Below are 26,050 nucleotides of genomic sequence, written 5' to 3'. Positions count from 1 at the left end.
TTCAGCCTCCTCATGGGTTAGGCACCTCCTCAGAACTGTATCGATACCACGATGGTAAAGCGTATCATGAACGATCATGTAGTCTTTTTCTTGGTATCGTATACGTTTATGTTCAGAGTGAGAGGTGTTAGGCCTGAACTTTTGGGTCTGGAGATAAATTATTATATCTCCATACCACTCATTGCTCGTAGATATCAGAAACAAACTCTCGTCCACGATTGATTCTTCGGATGTTTCATCGTTGGACGACGATGGGAGATCGCACAATAATTCTGCGAAAACTAGAGCTTTCTTTGATTTGGATTTTACAAATTCCAGATCAAACTCTTGAAGGATCGCTATCCATTTTGAATATTTGCCCCCCCCCCCCGGAAATTGTCGCGACAATATATAAGTCATGGGGTTGCAGTATGATAAAATGGTAGTTTTCCGAAAGAGGACATAATGTCGAAATCTTTGAATCGCTTGAACAGCTGCAAGCACTAGTTTTTCAACATAAGAATATTTGCTTTCTGTATCATTCAAGTTTTTACTTAAATAATATATAGGATGTTCAATTCCATCGACTTCTTCAACTAAAACCATCGCAATGGTCGTATCCGCTGCAGCCAGATACAGGTTAAAATCTCTTTGATAGTCCGGGGCATACATTAATGATGCTTTTACTAGAGAATCTTTCAGAGCGTCAAAGGAAGCTTGCGCCACCTGATCCCAGACAAAAGGTACATCCTTTTTCAAAAGACGAGTATAACCTTTAGCAAGTTCTGCGTAATTTGGAATGAATCTCCTCAGAACGTTTGCTTTCCCTTGGAGTTTCTGAATCTGAAGCAAATTTGAAGGTGGAGGCAAATTGATGATTGCCTGAACCTTGCAAGGGTCGAGACGAATCCCATCCTTAGAGACTACAAAGCCAAGTAAACGACCAGAACCGATGCAAAACACACATTTGTATGGATTGAGTCTTATCTTGTAGTGTCGGCAACGTAGAAATATCGGTCTTAAATGCTGCGGATGATCAGTCCGCTTTCGCGAATGAGACGGAAGGTCGTCGAGATATGGTTGAATGATGTTCTTGATGTCATGGAAGGCATAATTCATTGCCCTCTGAAACGTCGCCCCTGCGTTCTTTAAACCAAAGGGTAATTTTCGATAAGCGAATGTGCCCCACGGACAAATAAATGCAGTCTTTGACTGGTCCTGTGGGTGGATATTTATTTGATTATACCTGGAAAATCCATCCATAAATGAAAATATTTCACATCCGGCGCATTCATCAATTATCTGGTCGATGAAGGGTGTAGGGTAGTTGTCTTTCGGACAAGCTTGGTTTACATCCCTATAGTTGACACACACTCTAATTGTCCCTTGTTTCTTCATAACAGGGACAATATTCGATACCCAATCGGTTAGAGGAATCGGGTAGATGAAACCAGCATGGAGAAGCTTTTCAACTTCTGCTTTAATGGCAGCGGCTTTCTTGGGGTGCACCTGCCGAAGCCGTTGTCTTACTGGTTTGACATCAGGATACATCTTAATTTCATGTTCAACGATACTTGAGTCAATGCCTGGCATTTCAGAATATGACCAAGCAAAGACATCTCTGAACTCGCGAAAAAGAGCGTTATATATTTCAAGTTCTGAAGGAGAACATCCTTTGCCGACATAAATATTCTCTACAATATTTGTTTTAGTCGAGATATTTATGGCTATAGTCTCTTCAATATTGGATAAGTTTCGCTCGGAATCCACCGTATTTACAGTATTTGATAGGAATTCAAAAACTGAAGGGTGATAAAGGTCATGTTGAGTATCTTCTTCATAATCTGGAAGAAGGGAACGATGGTGGCAATCATTCCATGGTGTCCCCTCAATCAACATTGATTGTAGGATTCCTTCGTCAGTCCCATGCAATTTCGACCAAGGATCTAATGGGGTACCATATTCTCTAGACCTATCTACCCAAACGCTTGATGAGCGTTGATTTGGGTTCGCCCCCCATGCCTGAAACATTGATTGCTACAATATTTCTATTGGGCTTGGGGGCAAAACCATTGCATGATCCATGTTGATATCGTCTTCTGAGATCTTCGTGGAAGATATCATGTTGCAGGCTGCTACCAACACTATTTCTCCTATATAGATTGGAGGTGTAAGTGCGAAAGTTCCCATTAATGTGGGGTCTTTCAGTAGGCCTACTCCAATATCTTGAAGTGAGTGGTTGCTTCCATGGATCATGGGAATGCTTCCTGTAACTTGTGAACCATTAGGGAGGAAGTTTTGTTGGTCGACGATCATAATCCCTCCTTGAAAAGGGAATGCGATCTTCCTAAAATAAGTCGACACAACAGCTGCCATGGCATATATCCACGGTCTTCCCAGTAGGATGTTGTAGTCAAGGTTCCCATCGATCACTTCAACATCTATTTCTACTGTTTCTCCCTCTAGTTCAACCTTCAAGTTATTTAGGATACCGTACGGGGTGTACGTCCTTCCGTCGAATGCTTTTAATGTCGTCGATGATCGCGACAAGGTTGGAGATCCTAGAGTTTTCCAGCAACTCATCGACATAATACATGTTGATGCCCCCTCATCAATAATTGTTCGGTGAACAGTTTTGTTGAGGGCTTTCACTTGAATAAGGAAAGCTAGTTGAGCTGGTAACTGAGGATCGTATCCTTTGTGGTCGAAGGATACAAGATTGGAATCCTTAGGATCAACCCCACCAATAGCCGATAACAATGCCTGCCTTTGGGATGGACAATTTTGTAATACTTCAAGAGTCGACATAGCGGATGGCAATTGGGCCAAATCTTCCACTATGTTATAATGCTGCGCCGCTCTGGCGCGAGGATTAAATGTCGACTTGTGTACTACTCCCTTTGGCGGTTTTATTGTTAATTCAGGAATGATGGGTGGTACAACTTCTGTCGAAGTTGTTGTCAAACTACTTGGTTGATCTTTACCTTTGTCGTTTGACAGCTGCGGATTCCCGTAATCTTTGTTCCTTGTCGAAATCAAAGCATCATTTTGTTGCTTGGAGATCGACAACATTAGCACTTGCGACGGGGAAGCATTTCCACTATCAACCAGATTTTGACCTAGATTGGGAAACAGATCAGTTAACACAGCTGAGGTGTGTGAGGTGAGTCGCCAATTTGTTGTGGGGAAAAATGCCTATGTAGGACGATCCTATCCACCTAAGGTGTGACAGTGCCTTAGCAACAAACAGAGACAGCTATTCTAGTATTCTTCCTTTATGAATTAAGAATGAAGAGAGATGGATGGACTAACCGGTGTCTTCCGTTTGTCCCTCGATCCAGTTTCTCTTCTCTTAGAGAGTTCCCAGCTACTTGCCTTCTCGCTCGGCCAGCTTCAACAGGTTTCTGCAAGATGACAGGACAAGAACACTACACAAGACATGGATTCATATTCATAACTAGTTCAGGATTAGAAGTAAACTAAACATACTAATGCAATCATACATCAAAGATACACCAGTATATAGGAGAAACCAAGATAGCTTTATTGATGAATAACAAGGTTCAGGAAGAGATACAACCCAGAGGGCTCCAATCCAGCATCTCCTTCCCAGCAAAATGGAATTCCTATCTTCACCTCCCTTCAAAGCATTAAGCACCCAATGATTCTGATCTCAAACCAACAGCAATTCTTTGCAATAACAAAATTCCAGCCCCTAGATCTCATGGAGGAGAGATCCATATATAGATGTTTGGAGAGAGGATGAGTCAGCTTGAGATCTGACTAGTGTCCTCTCCCTCTGTCAGTTCTTGATTCCACTTGGAGGTTCTTGCTTCCACTTGGAGATTCGGAACCTCTTACTCATCACCAGTCGAATTCCCTGAGGCAAGTGTCATTTTGGAAGCTTCCTGGGTTCTGACACCTTGAGAAATGAACTTGCCACATGTCCACTCTCGCTCAGCGCAGGTAGCCAGTGTTGCCTTTGACATTCAACGCAGGTAGCCAGTGTTGGCTTTGACATTCAGCGCAAACAGCTACTGTAGTCACTGAAATGATCTTGAATTGACTTGTTTTTGAGCAGTTTCTGGTGGAGAACTTCTGTGAATTGCTGTGGTTTGTTAGCCTTGTTCCTCTAGGGGTAGGAACAACATTTTTAGGGACTTTGGATCCCTTAGATTATGGACATTTCATGCTCAATGCTGTAAGGCACAAAAATGTCTATAACATTTGTGCAAATATTTCTTAACAAAATTCCTGCGTATTCCAAGAATGAAAAGGAGCATGAAAAATACCGAAGAGTTGTATTAACTTGCTTAAGGGAAAATAAATTGTATGGAAAATTGTCAAAATGTTCCTTCTTTTAAAAGAAAGTTCATTACCTTGGACACATCATTTCAGGAGAAGGGATTTTAGTTGACCCAGAAAAGATAAAGGCCATAATGGATTGGCGAGTACCGAAAAATGCTCATGAGGTGTGTAGTTTTATGGGGCTAGCAGGGTATTATCGCAAGTTTGTGGAAGGGTTTTCGAGGATTGTAAAACCCATAACCACATTACAGCGAAAGGGGGTCAGGTATGAATGGGCATATGAATGTGACACTGCATTCACAGAACTAAAGAGGTCACTACCTAGTGCATCGATCCTTCGAGTGTAGAAATTTCACTCTAGATTAAACTGATTATGCAATGTACCAAAGCAAAATAATTAATCTACTTCTACAATCTAACTTGCAGAAGCTTAATCGATTTTGAGCAAGATCAACCAGAACACATATAACAGAGAAGAAGATTCAATCACACATGAAACAGAGAAGAATACTCTAGGGAAAGCCTCAACTAAAAACCTTGATCTCTGTATTATCATACAAGTGGAAATATCTTTGGATTACACAAAGCTTTAGCTCACAAGCTATCTAGCTCTCAGTACAATCCCTCACTGCTACTCATAGATAGAATAGACAACACATTTTCCTTCCTTCAATCCTCCAAGCCTCCTATTTCCTTGCATAGTTTCTCTTGGGTCCTCCAGCTGCAACCTGTGTGATTCTCTCCTCACACACAACACTGACCTTTGAAATAACTATGCAATCTTGAAGGAGATAACTCCTTCTGCATGGATGAGTTTCCTATATAGGAAAAATCCTTCAACTGATAGTACACTGTCCCTTCCTCTAATCTCAACTAGGTCTCTGACTGAATTGACATGCATGAGTTATTTACGAGAGAATATTCAGTTATTTGAAGTATAGTAGTTACATGCATGCATGCATTAACTAACTGAACTCACAATCAGTTCCACAAACTATTGGAATTAATCTAACTAGACTTAACTCAGTTAACTGAGCTAACTAATTACAACTCAAAGTACAACTCATCCTGATCTCCTTAATTAAGGGATAACTTCCTCAATCAAAGGGATAATTGTTGCATGTCTTCACATATACTTCATGTTTGATTTTCTCCAAATAATTGACTCAAGATGAATTAATTAATTATTTTTCAAACAGCTGCTGACCTCAAATTCGAATTTTAATTCACAATTTTAATTCAAGGACTAATTAAAATTGGAATCTATCCCAAAATTCTATGTTGGGTCCCTATAATACTAGTGATTACCCCATTAATATTGTAGTTATACCCCTTATTAATATTGTTGTGCCCCTATTGCCCCCATATTGTTATTACTGTGCCCCATAGAATCCCTCTATTCTTATTTTTGTGGCTTTATATTATTATTGTTAGGTCAGCTAGGTTATACTGTGACTCCTTAGACTTGTATATATAGAAAGGAGGTTTTGTCATTTGAATCATCCAAGAATTGTTCATTTATGTAATGTAAAGGAGGTTGCCCCCTCGAAGAGGCTGAATTCTAAGGCATTGACCTATCTTTTCTATCTTTTCTTGCGTTGGTTTCATAACATTTGGTATCAGATCTTTGGATTCTAGGGTTTCGCTGCTCCAAACAGGTCATCGTGGAATTTTCGCTATAACTTTTTTTTTTGCGATGTTTCAGAAGATAAAAAAAATCCGATTTTAGAAGACATCGTGTTGAATCTCAGGTCCGAATTTCAGAGCTTTTTGCGCTATATTTGCGGAGATATGATTTGAGGAAGTTGGTCTTTTTGCAAACTCCTGAATTACATTCCAAACAGGTGACCTGGGGAAAATCATCATAACTTTTTCCCTGAGCATTGGATTGAAATTTCGTAATACGGTGTAGAAAGAGGACATACTGAAGTTTCTTGTATATATTTTTCAGAGCCAGAGGACGAAAAAGTGACTCGTGGCACATCGTACAAGTTCACTCTACTGAACTAGTCTATAATCAGGTCACTGTGGGAGATTTCGCATAACTCTTTCTTGGAGAATCCAAATTGGATCAGACTGGTGGCATTGGAAAGAGGACACAGAGGGCTACCACAGGCTGCAATTTCAGAACTAGATGATCTGAAAATACAGAGATACATCAAAGGCAATATCGAGCTCCTACAAAGTGAAAAAAAGGTGTGTAGATTCTTTTAAATTTTTTGCTTAAGAGTGGTTTGAAAATTTATTTTGAAGGAATTCAAAGGGCTAGTAGAGCATTATTATTGGTAACTGATGCCCTGAGGAAAGAAAATGCAAACACCTAGTAAGGAACCTGAAAGCTCTAGCATGACTCATGAAGAAGAAGAGGAAATGCTATATGATATATCAAAATTACAAGAACAAGTGCAACAAGTATCACTTGCACAAAAAGCAACAGAATCTAAGATGGATGGTTTAAGGAAAGATGTAGAAGCTAAGATGGATGGTTTAAATAAAGGTGTAGAAGCTAAGATGGATTGTTTAAAGAAAGGTGTAGAAGCTAAGATGGATGGCATGGAAGCTAAGGTGAATGTCATGGACGCTAAAATTGATGGCATGGATGATAATATGGAAGAATTGAAGATAAATATAAATAAGTTGCTACACGAAATGGTCACTAATGGTGAAAGGGTACTAAGGAAACTCATGATGAGAACAAAAGAAATGTTAATCATGATTCCATAGACTCTAATGTTGGATCAAAGAATCACCATATTCCAAAAATCGATATGAGGAAGTTTGATGGCAAGGATCCCGCCACATGGATATTACAGATGGAGCAATTCTTCGATCTCAATAATGTGAAAAACACACAAAAGGTACGTATGGAAACTTTATATTTGGAACCAAATCAGTTTGTATGGTATCAATGGCTTTTCTCTCATAAACAATTTATCACTTGGGCAATTTTTACGGAAGAATTGATAGCACATTATGAGGATACAAAAAGCAACACTTTTTTTAGCCAATTGATAAGTCTCAAACAAAAGGGTTCAATAATGGAGCACATTGAGGAGTTCCAAAAATTGAACGTAAGGGTAAAAGATATTCCAGAGGAGCATAGGATTGATGTGTTCATAGGGTCTTTAAAGGATAATATCCAACATGATGTTCACCTTTGGGAACCTGATTCATTAGAGAAGGCATTCAGGTTAGCAAGAAAAATGGAAAGCAAAATTATGGCAACCAGGAAGCATACCACTCACAACTATAAAGACAGAAGTGTTGTTTCCCCTAGTCTTCCACAACCTATAGGGTTGACACCACAACAATTGGAAGAAAAAAGATCAAAAGGGCTTTGTTACAGTTGTGATAGCAAATACACTAAAGGTCATAAGTGTTCTAAGAAGAAATTATTCTACATAGATTGTGAAGAGGAAGAAGAAAATGAGCAAGAAAGGTCAAAAGAAGAGGATGTACTCTAGGAACAAAGCCTAGATGAAGAACAAATAAATCCGGCCATATCTTGCAATGCATTGGCGGGAATTACCACTCCTCAAACCATCAAGATAGAAGGACAAATCAAGAAGAAAAAGGTAATAGTGTTGATTGATTCAGGAAGCACCCACAATTTTATTCATTGTAATGTAGCAAAAGAATTGAATTGCTTCCTATATCCAGCACTAGAGTGTCAAGTGATGATTGCAAATGGAGGAACAATAAATTGCTCTGGAAAGTGCCATAATATCAAGCGATCCATGGGAGAATATGTATTGACTGGCCCAATGCTTTCCATTCCAATGGGAGGTGATGATGTTGTATTAGGACTCCAATGGCTACAATCCTTGGGTACAATAGCTTTTAATTTTCAAGAACTTTTCATCAAATTTTCTACAGAAGGAAAGGAAGTTGAATTAAGGGGTATTGCAAGGAAATCAGGAAAGATAATCAGCTCTAATGGTATGACAAAGCTTCTAAAAAAGGAAGAAAGAGGTGTAATTGCACAATTATGTTCGCTAGATGTTTCCACATCGGAATCATCTATTTCTCTAGATCTCCAAAAAGTCTCGGACAATCATTCCAAGGCATTTGAGACTCCCAAAGGTCTCCCACCTATGCGTGATCATGATCATGCTATTCATTTGATTCCAGGACGTGTTCCTCCAAACATCAGGCCATACAGATATCCCTATGTCCAAAAGAGTAAAATTGAACATATGGTTGCAGAAATGCTAGAGGCTGGTATAATTCAACTGAGTCAAAGTTCTTTCTCTTCTCCAATAGTATTGGTGCACAAGAAGGATGGATCATGGCGCATGTGTCCAGATTATAGGGAGCTCAACAACCTCACTATTAAAGATAAGTTCCCCATTCCTATCATTGATGAATTACTGGATGAATTGCATGGATCAATTTACTTCACCAAGTTGGATCTTCATTCAGGATATCATCAAATCAGAATGAAGACTGAAGACATTATGAAAACGGCATTTAGAACTTGTTACACAAAATATTGTCACCATGACTATTTGCAGTCAGTATGGGTCTATAATCATTCATACTGTCCTCCTTAGCAAGTCTCAAACCTCAGCTCTTCATATCAAGCTTTAAAAATGAGAGAAAGACTTTGAAAATCAATAAAGCTCTGGTTCCACACTTTCTCTTACTATTACCTGTGGTCCCGCACCCCTTGTTCATGTTACCTGCAGACCTGCCCACTCTGTATCTAAAGGAATGGGTTCGGACCCCTGTGAAAGTAAAAAAGGCGCAAGTTTATTCTTAAAAACTCACTTTGGGTTAATTCTGGATGATTCTAGAAGGAACCTTGGCGTGGATTGTTCGCTCCTAGGTGGTTCATGCATCCCAAAAGTGAAGGAGCTAATCCCTTGATGACAGGAGCTTATCCCTTTGAAGGAGGGCTTTATCCCTTTGAACGTGGACCTAGTAACTTCCCTCCATTGCACTATAAATTAAGGCATTGGGCTGGTTGCTGGAGAGGTTAGAAGATGAACATTTTTGAGGGTAAATGCTATTGGAATTGATACTTCCTAGTTAAGCTTGAGAGGAGAGATTACATACCTTTTGGCTTCATTGGGAAGAGAGTGAAACTTGTCAAAGTAGAGGAGATTCTTGCTGGACCCTGGGAAGAGCTTATACAACATCAAGGCACCAAGGTTGTAAAGTTATTCTTTGATTAAAGTTAATACAATCAGATTCATTTTTCTCAACAAATTGTCTTATGTGATTTGTTTCATGAATTCCTTGATCATCATGATAAATATGCTTTATTATATTGGCTTTTCAGGTGCTATTTAATTTGTGTGCTTGTTTACGTTTGCAGATTCTTTACAAGGGAGCTCATTTGGATCAACGGAGCGTGGCTTCAACAAACTTGCACTAGACCCAAGGTAGGCCTAAAACACTTGTTTGCCTTTACTTATAAATTGCATATTTAGAGAAAGATGGAATTTGTTTGGTTTTCTTGTCGCTAGATATCATTAGATACTAGGGAGGTCAGTCTTGTCCGCAAGAACGACTTATCCGGCCGACAAAATGGCGACTCCACTAGGGACTTGAATTTTTTATTTTTCCTTTGCTTTTACTTTGACTTGAGAAACTGTGTCTTTGTTTCTGTTTTTGGCTTGATGTGTGTGGGATTGGGTAGGTTTAGTATATCTTGAATTATTTTTTGTTTTTCGTACTTTTGGGAGAGGACCGCACCCTCTACTTGTAACACAGTGTGGACATACCTGCACTTTTTCTTTACACACAAAGCGGTACTGCACCTGGGTAAACTGGGAGCCTGCGGACCCTGTCAAAATTTTGAAAAACTTGAAATTTTCTCATTCAGTCAGCTTAGGATTTGTTTATGTGTTTTTAGCCTCTACCCAGATCTACACGTGACTTGTCAGGAACTTTTCTTAGGTTAATTCCATTGGCATTAGGGTTTTAGGTGAAATTCCTAGATGTTTTATGTACTGGGCTTGATTTTCGTTTGGTCTTGTAGTAACTCAGAGCTTAGAAGCCTTAGAAACCTCAGATCACCTTGGTTTTTGCTGGCCTTCTTATGAGTCTGACCGTTTGGTAAAATCTACCTTTGTTGAGGAATCCATCTCATTTTTCTCTTTGCGGAACTTCGAAAGGACTTGTGTTGAAAGTTTTGGATTTCATTTTTGGAAAAGAAAACAAAAATTGGTTGTTTTTTCACTGATTTGTGATTCTGGACAAATTAGTCCTTAGTTTGCTTATAGCTAGGTAAAACATCCTTGAAAAGAAATCTTGTAAGCTTTTACTTCAAATAGTTTTTAGAATTTATAGATCTCAAGATTAGATTTTTCAATAGTTTTGAGTGTTTTATAAATTTAAAAAAAAAATCTCTTTTGAAAAAGTTTGTTTCAGTAGTATTTGAGTGTTTGAAAAGAAAGGGAAATTTTCATGAGCATAACTAATTGTCTCGTTTTTTAGTGTATTGGAAAAGACAAAAAGCTCTTCTTTAGATTTGTTTGTTAAGGAAAGATTTGTTTTTTACAAGCATTTGCATTCCCAACTCTCTCTTTAGCTAGAAATTCATTGAAGGGAAAAGATTGCTTATCATCTTAAGTGCATTTTTTAGTGATTTGGATTCGAGTCTTCACACCATAAGTTTTATCTCCGCACCTTTTGACTTAAGGAAAAACCAATAAAAATAACGCTTAAAGTAAAATCTATCTAGTAATCTTTTTATTTCTAGTGCTCTTTATCACCAACATAGCTTAGGCTAGTATCTTGGAGTAGGGAGTAATTAACTCTCCAAGATAGTAAAACAAACAAGTAGCTTATATTGCGGTAGGAGATAAATTCCAATTGTTACATCTATGCTCTGGGAAAGCTCCTCTTAAAGGAGAAGCACGAGATCATATTTGAACCAGTGTGGGAATCAATCCTTCCTCATTGGGAATGATAGAAAATATTCACGTATTAAAAACGGTAAACCTCGGATTAACGATTGTCGAGGAGCCTGGGGTCACTTGTTGGTAAACCTTGGATTATGTCAAGGAGCCTTCAAGGGGATTGAGCTTGTTACTCTACCGTTACATGTATATCGGATCGTAGACTGTTCCCCCAGGTATATTTGTTTCCGTTGGTGACCATAGTGACCATATTCTATAGGATTATTTCCTAAGGTGATGGTGGAGGGAAGATCCCACTGTACCTGGAGCAGACGTTGGCTAGACTCACTTGGATTTTCTGGGGGGTTCTCTTCACTCGAGACGGTTTAGTGGAGAAACTTGTGCCAGTCTATTCATTAAGCAGGTTGCCAGGCTAACTGTTCCAACTGCCATTTCTGTATTGAATTCTGCGATGTTGGATTTCATCACCAACTAGTGTTTTCGGTACGGAATGTCACTGTTTGTGTGTGGTTTGATCTCCTAGATTCTTTAGGCGTGTGATTCAAAAAAATTTGGTTCTTTAGAGGCTTTAGGTGGTTTTCATTGAGATTTTTCTTTATTTGTGTGTGAAGTAGTTAAAATATTTAATCATGGATGAATTACCGAGGAGGTCCCGTAGACTTCGGGGCCAACCTCCTGAGTTTTCACTAAGCCAGCTTGAAGGGCTACGAGCCATTGTAACTCCTAGTGACAGTAGAGTTGGGTCACCTGAAGAAGGAGAGTCTTCATTAGTTGTAGATCCTGATTATCAAGCTCTAGTAGCAGATTATAATCCACAATCTATTTCATTTTCAGAAGTTACTGGTAGTTTTTCATCTACTAGTGATTTAGCTGAGGAACCTGAAATATCTGAACCTGAAACTAAACCTGCTACTACTCCAACATCAGGATCTGTCTTTACAACTTCTAGTGGTCTTGGTTCACCAAGGGTAGAAAGAGTCATTACCCAAATTCTTCCTTCTGGACTTATTGCTATTGAAGAACTTGTTACTCCAGAAGAAGGTATCCCTATCCCTGAAAATCAACCAGCTATAGAACTTAGGGAGCATGAATCGATCTTTTACAGTCCACCTAGGAGGGACGCTTGGTATCTTTCATTGACCAATTTTTTGGAAAACCCAGGAATAAGTTTTTCACCACCTCGCATTCCTTTTCACCCAACACCTAGGGGTTATTATCCTCAGTTAAACATGTCAAGACAGTCATCCATGTTTTGTCAATCTCCAGAAACTTTTTTATATGGCGGTCCTTCTGTTCCCTCTGGGTATTAGTCACTTACTGGTACTTTTTCGGGAGCATCTCCTCAACCTATTGAACAAGGGTTATTAACTGGTAATAACGGAACTAAGCCATTGAGTGTAGAAGATATTCTTATGATGTCAGGTACTATTCCTAATCCGCAACCTCAAGGTGGCCAGTTACCGCCTGGGGGGAAGCCTCAAGGTCCTCAATTATTGCCTGGGGGGCAACCTCAAGGTACCCAATTACCGCCTGGGGGGCAACCTCAAGGACAGTACATACCTACGGGACAGTACATTCCTCAAGGTCAACCCCAGACTCAATATGTACCTCAAGGTCAATCTCAGTATCAATATGTACCTGAAGGTCAACCCCAGTATAAGTACGTGCCTCAAGGTTATCAACCTCAAGGTCAGTACCAAACCCAAGGTTTCCAATCACCTTCCGGTCAATCATTTGTCCAAAGAGCTGGAAATGTACCTTTTAATTATCAACCCTACCCTCAACCCGGTTATGGTCCTCAATATTCTCAACCTTCTATGGGTCCGTACCCCGAAATGAATTTAGTGTGGGATCCATCTCAATCTCAACAGATCTTGCAACCAAATGTGCAGTTGTCATCTCAAACTAGACAACCTTTGGTTTCTGGTTCAACCCAGCAACCTGTCCAGTCTACTATTCAAACTTTTGCACCTTCTGTAGTTTCTCAGCCTGGGCCTAGTACACTTCGTACTCCACCTCAAACGACTGCTGCAACATCCGTTAAATCTAGCCCACCTACTTCTGGAGTATCGACCGCTCCGGTTTCCACTATTCTTGTATCAATTCCTCAAGCATCTTTACCTCAGTCTGGATCCACAATTCAGACTTCGGTTCAAATGCCTATAGGACAACCTGGTCCAAGTACGATTGTCACAGCTCAACCTCAATTTACTTATCAACCGTACCAGGAACAATACCAATTCAGTCCGGCTATGCAGCAACCAGTCTATCAGTATCAACCGTACCTTGGATATACATATCAACAACCTCAACAACCCCAGTACGGTCCAATTAATCCTGGTTTTTTGGGAGGATATAATATCCCAAATGCAATTCCAATTCCTAGTTATCCTGGATATCCTCCTCCTGGGGCTGGTCTCATGACCTAGGGTTTCAGGGACCCTAATCGTCAGTTACCATTCATTGCAACTTTTGACTTGCCTCACTTGTCGCGCCTTACGAACGATCTAATTAACTATCTTCTGTTTTGGCCGCCAATGCTGAATAAGTTGCCTAGTGATATTGCTAAATTTGAAGGCAAATCAGGAGAGGACCCGTCGAAGCATGTGATGACTTATCACCTCTGGTGTGTGTCTAACTCCATTTCAGATGATTCAATCCGTTTAAGGCTTTTCCAACGTACTCTAATTGGTCTTGTGGCCAAGTGGTACATTGAGTTACCGCGAGCCACTTTTTATAACTTTAGTCAGTTAGCTACTTCGTTTTTAACTCATTTTCAGTTGCCAGTCAGATATGACAATGGCACGGAATTATTAACTTCATTAAAAAAGCCAACGTCCACTTACATTTCAGATCACATTCATGAATGGATATGTCGACGGCGTTTACTGAATGTTTTTATTCCGGATCAGATCTTAGCCGAATGGTTTGTCAAATATTTATTACCAAAAATCACTGAGGATGTAGCTAAGGCAGGAGTCATTACTGAAGAGCAAGTAATTGCTCAAGCTCAGTACCTTGACTTAGTTTATACGCAGTCAGGTACGTTACACGAGAAAATCCCTGACCTTCCTAAACAAAATCAAATAACTGTAGCTCCTTCAAGGTATCATGCTGCTGATGGTATGATTGGTATGGTTAATACCAAAAGTAAGAAGAAATCTTCCAAGAATTCTTCTCCTCTCATAACTTTACCAGATTCCCCGACAGGATATTCTTCCGCGGAAATTTCCGCCGATATTCATGTTGTAGAGTCATCTACAGCCAAATCAAAATCTGGCGGTAAAAAGAAAGGGAAGAAGAAAAATAAAACGAATAAAAATTCGAAAGAGAAACCAAAAAAACGGAATCTACTGATGAAAAACACAAACCTCGTTATCCTTGTTTCATTTGTGATGAAGAGCATTTTACAAGAGACTGCCCTCATCGCGTTGAGGTTGCGAAAATCATCAAAGGTTCCCAAACGCCTGGTGTTTAGATGGATCCTTTTCCTAGTCAAGACAGTAAGATGATAGGTTCTTCCTCAAATGCCTCAGAAGAACCCATAATGATGATGTCCCATGTTAGGATTGCGACTCGATCGCAAGCCTATGGAAGTAAAAGTCTTGTTGGTGGTAAGGAAGCAGAATCTTCTAATTCGAACCCATCAACTTCAACTCCCGGTTCCGATCCACTACAAATCGAGAAACCTAACCCAGACTTAGTAATCAAACCGCCCGCCAAGGGTATACTTTGAAAGTCAGCTTTCAATCTACATGCGAGAGGGGCTCAAAACTATAATATTGTTGAAGCTTTCGGTATTTCACCTTCAGCAATGTCTGCTTTGGAAGTGCTGCAATCATGTCCAGCACAGCGTAAATTGCTATTGTCGGCTATAAGAACTGTTGACATTCAGGACTCGAACCTTATAATTTTTGATCTAGAAAATAGTACACCTCGCTTACCTCAACAAATGGCTTTCCAGATTCCAGTGTTAGTCAAAAACAGACCTTGTTATAGGACTGTGATTGATGAGGGAGCCTCAACGTGTATTATGTCGATCTAGTGTTGGAGATCCCTTCATTCTCCTACACTTAATCAATCCCCGATGATTCTAAAGGCCTTTGATGGCCGTGGGTTCCATCCTTTTGGCATTCTACAGGATTTACCTATAGGGGTAGAATGCAAAACTGTTAACCTAGATGTGGAGGTGGTTGATGCCCCTCTAGATTACAACCTTCTCTTGGGTTGTAGTTGGTCTTACGCTATGACAGTTGTTGTTTCATCGGTCTTTCGGCTTATAAAGTTCCCTCATAATGGAAATATCGTAACTATAGACCAGCTAGCTTACTTTTCATCCGACCCAGCCTCTTCTGAAAGTATCCAGCATGTCGGAAAAACAACTATCTCTTATAAGGATGTTGGAGTAGGACTAGTTAAAGATTCTAGTTTACTACGAACTTTTCCTTTTCCTCCTATCAAGGCATCGTCTTCTACTGCAACCATTCATATGATTTCATCAGACACTACTGTTTATGATGATCCTTGGATCGTACCTTCCGAATTTGAGATAGATTCATTTGGTGATGCTATGCCTTTGAGTCCATATTAAATTGCGTATCAGGCCGTGCAGTCGTTTTCCAACCCTTGTTCAACCAAAATTGACTTAATGAATGTGGTCCATGAGGAATCACCTTCAGTATCAAACTCAGATTCAACAACGTTTTCCGAACTTGTTCACACTGATGAGAAAATTCGTGAAATCCTGTGTGTTGATCATTTACCATGGGAATATCTTCATCATAGATCTTCGTTTTTACCTGAGATTGATCGCTTTGAAAATGATTTTTCATCTATTTTTACGACTGAATATGTCAAGGAACCTCAGAATCCAATGAAAAATCCTGATTCTGAGTTAAATTTGGGAAACATTTCTCGAACTATTCCTATTGACATTTCGGTTAAGCCTGGAATTGTTGAAAACATTCACATAGGTGTCTCTTGTACGGAAGATGAAATTCAAACATATAAGGCCCTATTTCAAGAATTCTGCAACGTGTTTGCCTGGCCATATGAGGAAATGCCAGGAATTGAACCAGCAATTGTTGGTCATGAAATCAAAACTTACCCGGATGATAAACCCGTCCTGCAACGCTTGCGTCAGATCCACCCACGAAAAGTTGCTGCTATTAAAGCAGAAGCTGAAAAATTACTTAAAGCAGGTTTCATTTATCCAATTCCGTTAATGGATTGGGTATCGAATATTATTCCTGTTAACAAAAAGCAAGGAATAATAAGAATATGTATCGGTTATAGGGATATTAATTGAGCCTGTCCAAAAGACAATTACCCAACTCCCTATATTGATCAAATCATTGATGATTGTGCTGGCAGTGAAATATTGTCCTTCATGAATGGTTTTTTCGGATACAATCAAATAAATATTCTACCTGCTGATCAACCAAAAACGACTTTCATTTGTCCATGTGGGACATTTGCTTATTGCAAATTACCTTTTGGGCTCGAGAACACCGGGGAAACTTTTCAAAGAGCCATGTCTTACGCGTTTCATGACATCAAGCACATTGTGCAACCCTATCTCGATGATTTACCTGCTCATTCATTACATCGAGCTGATCATCTCATCCATTTACGAGCAATCTTTATGAGGTGTAGGCATTATCGGATTAGGTTGAATCCACACAAGTGTGCTTTCTGTATAGAAACAGGTCAGTTACTGGGGTTTGTTGTTTCAAAAGCCGGCATTCACGTCGATCAGTCGAAGGTTGAAGCTATTGTCAAATTGCCTCCTCCTTCGAGTCTTCGCCAACTCCAAATATTGCAAGGGAAAGCAAACTTTTTACGTCGATTCATTCCTAAATACCCCGAGATCACAAAGGGTTTTACCCGGTTATTGAAATAGCATACTCCATTCTTTTGGGATGAGATAGCTGACAAATCTTTTGATGCACTAAAACATGCGTTGACCCATGCACCGTTATTGCATCCTCCCAACTACAACCAGGACTACTTCTTATATCTCGCCGCCTCGCATTCCACCATCGGAATGGTGTTAGTTCAGGAAGATGAATTTGGTAGTGAACATGTGATATATTACCTTAGTCGAACTTTAAATCCAACTAAGCTAAAATATTCACATGTGGAGAAATTGGCATTGGCAGCTGTTCAAGCTGTCCAACGTTTTCGTCATTACATTTTACTACACAAAACTACAGTAATTTCCGATTGCAACCCTATGATCTATATTTTGACCAAACAATTGCTAGGGGGCAAGAATTCAAAATGGATTGTGATCCTGCAGGAGTTCGACTTGGAATTTTAAAAGTCAAAGTCAAAGAAATCTTTAGTTTTTGCGGAGTTGATGTGTGACTTCACGCGTGCTGACACAGAAACTGTGGCGGAGGAGCCCATTGCGGACGAATCCTTATTTCTAATCAGCACTTTAGATCCATGGTATGAGGATATCATAGTTTATCTCCAAACCCAATCCTTTCGGCCAGAAATTTCAAGATCATAACGTCGAAAAATACGATTCCAGTCCCAACAATTCAAAATTATTGGAGATACACTTTATCGTCATGGGGCAGACTCTGTTTTCCGACGTTGTTTAACTCATGAGGAAGATGAAAGGGTTCTAAATGACTGTCACTCTGGAACGTGTGGCGGTCATATGTCTGGGTTTGCCAGAGCCCAAAAGATATTGCGCGCTGGCTATTTCTGGCCGTCTTTGTTTAAATATTGTATTAACGCGGTCCGAAAATGCCACAACTGCCAAATTTTTGATCGAAAGATGCGCGCTCCACCGGCTCCTCTCCACCCTATAATTATCGTCAGTCCTTTTGCGAAAAAGGGTATCGATTTTATTACATGTAACCCTCAGTCGGCCGGGGGGGGCATGTGTATATTATCCTTGCGGTAGACTATTTTACCAAGTGGGCCGAGGCGATGCCTACATTTGAGGCAAATGGTAAAACTGCTGCGATTTTCGTGTTCAATCATATAATTGCTAGGTTTGGTGTTCCATAAGAGATTATCACTGATCATGGGTGTCATTTTCGAAATATTATGATGACTGAACTAACAGACCAACTTGGCTTGCGTCACGATAGTTCAACTCCATATTATCCACAGGCTAATGGTCTGGTTGAAGCCATCAACAAAGTTCTAGTCATCATGATCCGATGAATCATTGGGATTCATAGGACGAATTGGCATAACATGCTATTTTCATCACTTTGGGTGTATCGAACCTCAATAAAAACGTCATACGGTTTCACTCCTTTCCAACTAGTTTATGGTCTGGAAGCTGTGTTACCCATTGAATACGAAATCTCGTCATTGCAAATGGCCATCGAATTACTTCCAACCACTTCTGAAGAGGAAAAACGTTTGTTGTACTTGGCTCAGCTAGATGAGAATCGACGTGATGCTACATTAGCAATCGAAACTCATGCCAAATGTATTAAAGCTCAGTATGATCGAAATGTTACCCCTCGTAATGTTTCGGAAGGAGACCTAGTCTTATTGTACGATCAAGCAAATTATAAATTAGGCGCTGGAAAATTCGTACCCATGTGGCATGGTCCTTATGTTGTTAAGCGAAAGTTGGCAAAAGGGGCCTATGAATTGGTACACTTTGATGGGGTCTCTTTAGGTAAACACAGAAATGGTCTTTACCTGAAGAGGTATTATGCTTAAATCTGGGTGTGGAGATTTTTAGTTAGGTTAGTTTTTCTTTCTAGCTAGTGTGTTTTAGATTAAAAAGTGCGCTTAGCTTAGAGAGTGTTTTTTGTCATTATTCCTGCTTATCTTGATTTTACTCTTGATATTGCAGATGTCGATGCCTCTCCAAACATACATTGGTTTTGTTGATGGTGCTTGTCATAATACATGGAACATTTATTCCGCAGCTTGGGTTATCTATTCACCCTCTGACAAGTTGGTATCTATGCATGGGGTAAGCCTTGGTCAAACAACGAACAACATTGCAGAGTATAGTGCAGTGATTGAGTTATTATCTGAATCCATCTCATTTGGGATTTGGAGTTTGATAGTGAGGTTAGATTCTGAACTCGTTGTATTACAGCTTAATAGAGTATATGCCATTAGAAATCCAGTGTTATTGAGATTATTTTTGAGAGTTCGTCTCTTGGAACGTGAATTTGACTCTATTGAATATCAGCATATTCCAAGATAGTTAAATACATTAGCAGATGCAATTGCTTCTCAAATGTTAAGTAGACATTTGCAATAATCATACAAGAAAATTTAATAACATTCCATAACATGTTTTACAAGATAAGCCGGTAATAGTGATATAGTATAGCATAGAAGTGTGTCAAATATACATCGTCTTCGATCATAGGTTGAAAAACACCTTATGATCGACAAAAATGATAGTACAAAAAGCAAAAAATGTCATATGAGTCTACAACAGGTAATCATCCTATCACTGGTGGTGATCATGATAAGAAACCATTGTACGGGCCACCATACAAAGGAACCTCCTGAAAGGTCCTGGGAACCCAATCACATAGTGCTGTAGCCTAAGAGGAATGTCATCTATGCTGGTCTCCAAAATGTCTGTTGTCAAACGCTCTAGATGAATTTCCAATTCGGCCAAGGTCTCTGTAGATTCGTCCTGTGGGACTAGTGCTGTTGCAGCTGGCTATTTCCTCTCATAGGTCCAGAGAGTGGCTGGTCGCCGTGGACCTACATCTGCATTTGAAAATTTTACTATCCATTTTGGGATGATTTAAAAAACAAAAAATAAATAAATTAGAAAATGTTGAAAATGATTTTACCTGAGTCATCCCATTGCTCTCCTGGTGGAAGAGCCATGTCTGGGTCACCACGATAATCTACCCCAGCATAACAAAAGTCCTAAATAGAAATACTTGGTTCTCTAGCCAATGAAAATACTCAGGAATGAATCAAATGACTTCTGTTCCCTCCTCAGGATGACGGGCCATAACTGCAACCCAACGCATCATTTTGGGCTCTCGGGGAAGTCCAACTCCAATGGTAAGATGTTGTGGGACCAACATTGGGACCCTCTCCAGACCAAAGCTCACAACTAAAGTACCATATCCAAAGGTCTTCATTTGTCCGTTCTTTGCTCTAGTCAGTTGGCCTTTTATATTAGCCAACACAGCCTCGCACCCATTGAAGATGGTGCCTCGAAAGCAGTCTACTGCCATCCGCATTTATGATCCAGTTGCTACATGTAGTGTTGCGCTTCTGCAGAGCCTGGTAATAGTAAAAGCAATCACTTTGAGCTCAGGACGGGATATGGTTTTTATATCAATCCCTTTGTCTCTAGTTTGGTCGTTACAAAACTCTAGCTGGAGGCTATCGATAGACTAGCCACCTGGCCTAGTCCCGAATAGAGTCAAATGTTCACCTCTCTTAGGCAAGCCAGTCAAAAAGTAAATGTCTTCCGGCTCCATTTCAAGCTCATGGCCACCAATAAAGAAGCACTGGTCCTGTATATTCCACCTGTCTACCAGCCACTGCAAAAGGTCCACCTGGGCCCTCATGCCAGGTATGGCCTAGAATTTGTATAAACCGCATGCCTTCAATGCATCAATCGAAGGTTGATGATTAGTCCCGGCGAGATCTACATCCTCGTGCTCCCGTTCCTGCCAATCAAGCATGATGTATACCCTACATTCAATAAAAAGGCAGATTAGAATATCTAAAATCAAAATTTTTGGGTGGAATTTGAAAAATCTAAGTTTGAAAACCTATGCTGCGGGGACCGCACCCTCTCTATTAGAGACAGTGCATAGGTTCGCACTCTGCCTTCACGGCAGGTGCGGACCCCCAAACTTTTTCCTTTTACGAAAAATTCGGGGTCCTCAGGTTGCCTATGCTATGCCTACGAACCCCCGTGCGCGAGTTTTTAACCTAGAAATTTCCTAAAAGACAAAATAAAGCCCTAAAAACAATTTTCAAATGGATGAAATGAAAGAGTATGATGATGTGGATTACCTAGAGGAGACGACGTTCGATTCCAACCAACGGATTTTCCGCAATCTTCACGGGAAGTTTCTGACCAAAAGCTCTCTCTTCTCACTATGAAGTCAAACGGTAAAAATGAATTTACAAAAGCCCTTTTTATAAGCTTTTTTGAATAAATGAGTTTTTAATTTGTTTATTTTTCACTTTAAAGAGGTAAATTTTGAAGCATTTTTATCTATTTTAAACAGGTATTTGTAATGTTTGAGTTTTTGTGCAGGATAACGGATTTTCAGTCAAAATTGGTCATTTTCAACAAAAAACATTAGAGTCACCTTTAAGCTCTTCTCTGACTCCTAAAACATGAAAATATTGTCGAGTTTTTATTTTTAAGCTCGTTAAAACGAAACTAAAAAGGCGGTCCACTTATAGCCCTTTTCTGACCGTAAAAACATGAAAAGATTGCCGGATTTTTGTCGTTTCAAATTCGATATTGGTTATAAAACGACGTGTCATTGATCGTTTTTTTACTTTTTTGGATCAGAGGCACTAATTATGAAAAGTACTCTTTGGTCGTAATGATCAAGCAGTTCTCTCAAGTATTATTTTATAATTTTTCGGGCTTGGAAAACACAAATTTACGAAAAAGGACAACCATGGAGTTTTCTTAAGTTTTTTCAGACTCTCTAAAATTGAAAAACACCGAGTTTCTCCTATACTGGACTCATTAAAACTTAACAGTAAAGGACCTGTTCAATTACAAATAGGAATGGACCACTCCTTCTTAGGGTTCGAATTTAAAACTAAGTTGGACTCATCTGATGGATGAGCTTACAATCAAGCAAATGTTATCCTCCTCAAGCTCGTCAAAAAATAAAGAGGTACTTGCCAGAAATGGTGGGGGAAAGAAAGAAAAATGAGCCTATTTGTCATACTTTCTAACCACTCTTGAACACGACACTTTTTATTCACCTGGGTTGGGAAATCCTTTGCCTAATAGTTGATCAAACCATATTGAAAGTCTTCAGCTGGTTTCTGGGTATTAACATTGGGTGAATTGTCACCAAACCATCTGCTGTGCCTTTATGTGTTCAAGAGATCAGTGCAAATAAACCATTCATCTGCAAAATATCTGTCATCCATCTTGACCATCCATGAGTCAGTCCTTGCAACTATATTTCTTCAAAATTGATCTATGATTTCGTGTTGTGGGCTTGCCTACGACGGATCGCTTTCTATCGGCTTCAGCTCATTATCTAGAAAGATGATCTACAAATCGTCAGTACAATGGGATCTACATGCCTCAATGGTAAGTTTCTCACCTTCGACGATAGGTTGCATCATTGACCTTCGATCAAGGGATTCTATGACATGTTCGACATCAACACATCTATTCATATCCCATGGATTGTACTGAGTACCTTGAGAGCCATTGACATTAATGGTGGTTTCTCTCACACTTGTTAATAGTTTACATCATTGACTGGTAATCAAGTGGTTCCTACCGTGTTCGACTTCAACACATTCATTCACATGGATAGAATCGTACTATTTCGGGAAATAGAAATCAAGACCCTAGATCTAGTTTCCACCATCCAGGCTGCAAGGAATTTTTTATTCATTATACAGTGGACTATTCATAAACAGATGGTTGTGTCCATACTGTGTCTACATGTATCTATACTTGTGATGTATTACAAGATCATTCCTATATCAAAGCAGTAGTTAGTTTTTTAGTCAGTTTTGATCTGAGTATGGGAATGCCTACCTCAACGATGTTATGATCTCATATATATATTTTGCATTGAATGTTTTTACAGGTTCCAACCGGGCTCTCCATAAGATGATCCTCGAAATGATAAAGTACTTCACTCTTCTTAGATGATAAATGAAATCCTCATCTACTATAGACTTCACACTTTAGGGGGTAATCTGTTACACAAAATATTGTAACCATGACTATTTGCAATCAGTATGGGTCTATCATCATTCATGTCCTCCTTAGCAAGTCTCAAACCTCATCTCTTCATATCAAGCTTTAAAAATGAGAGAAAGACTTTGAAAATCAATAAAGCTATGGTTCCGCACTTTCTCTTACTGTTCCCTGCGGTCCCGCACCCCTTGTTCATGTTACCTCCAGACCTGCCCGCTCTGTCTCTAAAGGAGTGGGTGCGGACCCTTGTGAAAGTCAAAAAGGCGCAAGTTTATTCTTAAAAACTCACTTTGGATTAATTCTGGATGATTCTAGAAGGAATCTTGGCATGGATGGTTCCCTCCTAGATGGTTCATGCATCCCAAAAGTAAAGGAGCTAATCCCTTGATGAGAGGAGCTTATCCATTTGAAGGAGGGATTTATCCCTTTGAAGGTGGACCTAGTAACCTCCCTCCATTGCACTATAAATTAAGGCATTGGGCTGGTTGCTGGAGAGGTTAGAAGATGAACATTTTTTAGGGTAAATGATGTTGGAACTGAGACTTCCTAGTTAAGCTTGAGAGGAGAGATTACATACCTTTTGGCTTCATTGGGAAGAGAGTGAAACTTGTCAAAGTAGAGGATATTCTTGCTGGACACTGGGAAGAGCTTGTACAACATCAAGGCACCAAGGTTGTAAAGTTCTTCTTTGATTAAAGTTAATACAATCAGATTCATTTTTCTCAAAAAATTGTCTTATGTGATTTGTTTCATGAATTCCTTGATCATCATGATAAATATGCTTTATTATATTGGCTTTTCAAGTGCTATTTAATTTGTGTGCTTGTTTGTGTTTGCAGATTCTTTACAAGGGAGCTCCTTTGGATCAACGGAGCGTGGCTTCCACAAACTTGCACTGGATCCGAGCTAGGCCTAAAACACTTGTTTGTCTTTACTTATAAATTGCATATTTAGAGAAAGATATAATTTGTTTGGTTTTCTTGTCGCTAGATATCATTAGATACTAGGGAGGTCGGTCTTGTCCACAAGAACGACTTATTCGGCCGACAGAAATCATGAGGGTCATTATGAATTTTTGGTCATGCCTTTTGGCCTTACCAATGCACCTTCAACATTTCAAGGTTTGATGAATTCAATTTTCAAACCATTCCTTAGAAAATTTGTGTTAGTATTTTTTGATGATATACTAATCTACAGCAAGTCTTGGAAGGATCATGTTGAACATGTTGATAGGGTGCTACAACTATTGGAGGAGAAACAATTATATGCAAAAAGATCCAAATGTTTCTTTGGAGTCCAGAAGGTGGAATATCTGGATCATATTGTATCTCATGAAGGAGTTAAGGTAGACCCTAGCAAAATTAAAGCTATTAAGGAATGGAAAATCCCCACATCCATAAAGCATCTGTGAGGATTTCTCAAGTTGACAGGGTATTATCGCAAGCTTGTTAAGAATTATGGGAGAATAGCAGCACCTCTAACAACATTATTGAAGAAAGATGCATTTTCATGGACTCTGGAAGCAACAAAGGCCTTTGAACATCTTAAAGAGGCAATGTGCCAAGCACCAGTCTTAGCTACACCAGACTTCACAAAAACCTTTACTGTGGAATGTGATGCTTCCGGAAATGGAATTGGTGTTGTTCTAATGCAAGATGAAAGACCCATTGCTTTTGAAAGTCATCCAATCAAGGGAAAGTTTTTAAGCAAAGCTATTTATGAGAAGGAAATGTTGGCAATAATCCATGCACTTAAGAAATGGCGACCCTCCCTAATGGGAAGACACTTCAAGGTAAAAACAGATCATGATAGCTTTAAATACTTTTTAGAACAAAGATTATCCTCTGAAGAGCAAGAAAAGTGGGTCACAAAGATGTTGGATTATGACTTTGAAATCATCTACAAAAAAGGGAAGCAAAATGTGGTGGCAGATGCACTGTCAAGAAAGGATGAGGATGTGGAAGCATTGTTGTGCACCATTTCTATTATCCAACCAGATTGGATAAATGAAGCAAGGGAGGAATGGAAGAATGACGAAGAAGTGTGGGCACTTATTCGAAAGTTACAACAAGATTCCAATACGTCTGATACATTTAGCTGGAAAAATGATTTGTTATGGTACAAAGATTGCTTATACCTCTGTAAGAATTCCCAGCTAAAACAAAATATTATTATGGAATTGCACACTTCTCCCTTAGGAGGGCACTCAGGATTTTTAAAAACTTACCACAGGGTTAAGAAGGAATTTTTTTGGGATGGCCTTAAATCAGATATTCAAAAGTTAGTGGCAGAATGTTTGGTTTGCCAACAAAATAAAGTTGAAACAATTAAGACACCGGGTCTATTACAACCTTTATCCATTCCAAGCCAATGTTGGGAGGAGGTTTCAATGGATTTTATCACAGGTTTACCCAAGTCTGAGGGAAAGAGTGTCATCATGGTGGTAGTTGATAGACTTACCAAGTATGCACACTTTTGTGCATTATCACATGCATTTAAAGCCAGTACAGTTTCTACTGCATTTATGGAAACAATTCAAAATCTACATGGAAACCCAAAGATTATTGTAAGTGACAGAGATCCCATTTTCACTGGAAATTTTTGGATGGAATTATTTTCTTGTCTTGGTACTCAGTTAGCTCATAGCTCATCTTATCATCCTCAATCTGATGGGAAAACTGAGATAGTAAACAAATGTTTGGAAGGATATCTTCTTTGCTTTGTATCTGATAAACAAACACAATGGGTCAAATGGTTGCCTCTGGCTGAATGGTGGTATAACACTTCCTTCCATACAGCAACAAAAATGACCCCATTTATGGCACTTTATGGGTATCAACCACCATCCATCACATCATATTTAAGAGAAAATTCTAAGGTTCAGGCAGTGGAACATCACATCGAACATCAACAACAAATCCTCCAACTCTTAAAGGATAACCTCATGTTGGCATAGAATAGAATGAAACAACAGGCAGATCAACATCGCAGTGAAAGAAGT

This window comes from Pinus tabuliformis, chromosome 1_2 (genome assembly GCF_031772625.1).
Source record: "Pinus tabuliformis cultivar Carrire ecotype Pingquan chromosome 1_2, CPIR1, whole genome shotgun sequence".
Classification (NCBI taxonomy): domain Eukaryota; kingdom Viridiplantae; phylum Streptophyta; class Pinopsida; order Pinales; family Pinaceae; genus Pinus; species Pinus tabuliformis.
The sequence above is the reverse complement of the archived record's forward strand: the minus strand, read 5'-3'. Positions refer to the sequence as shown.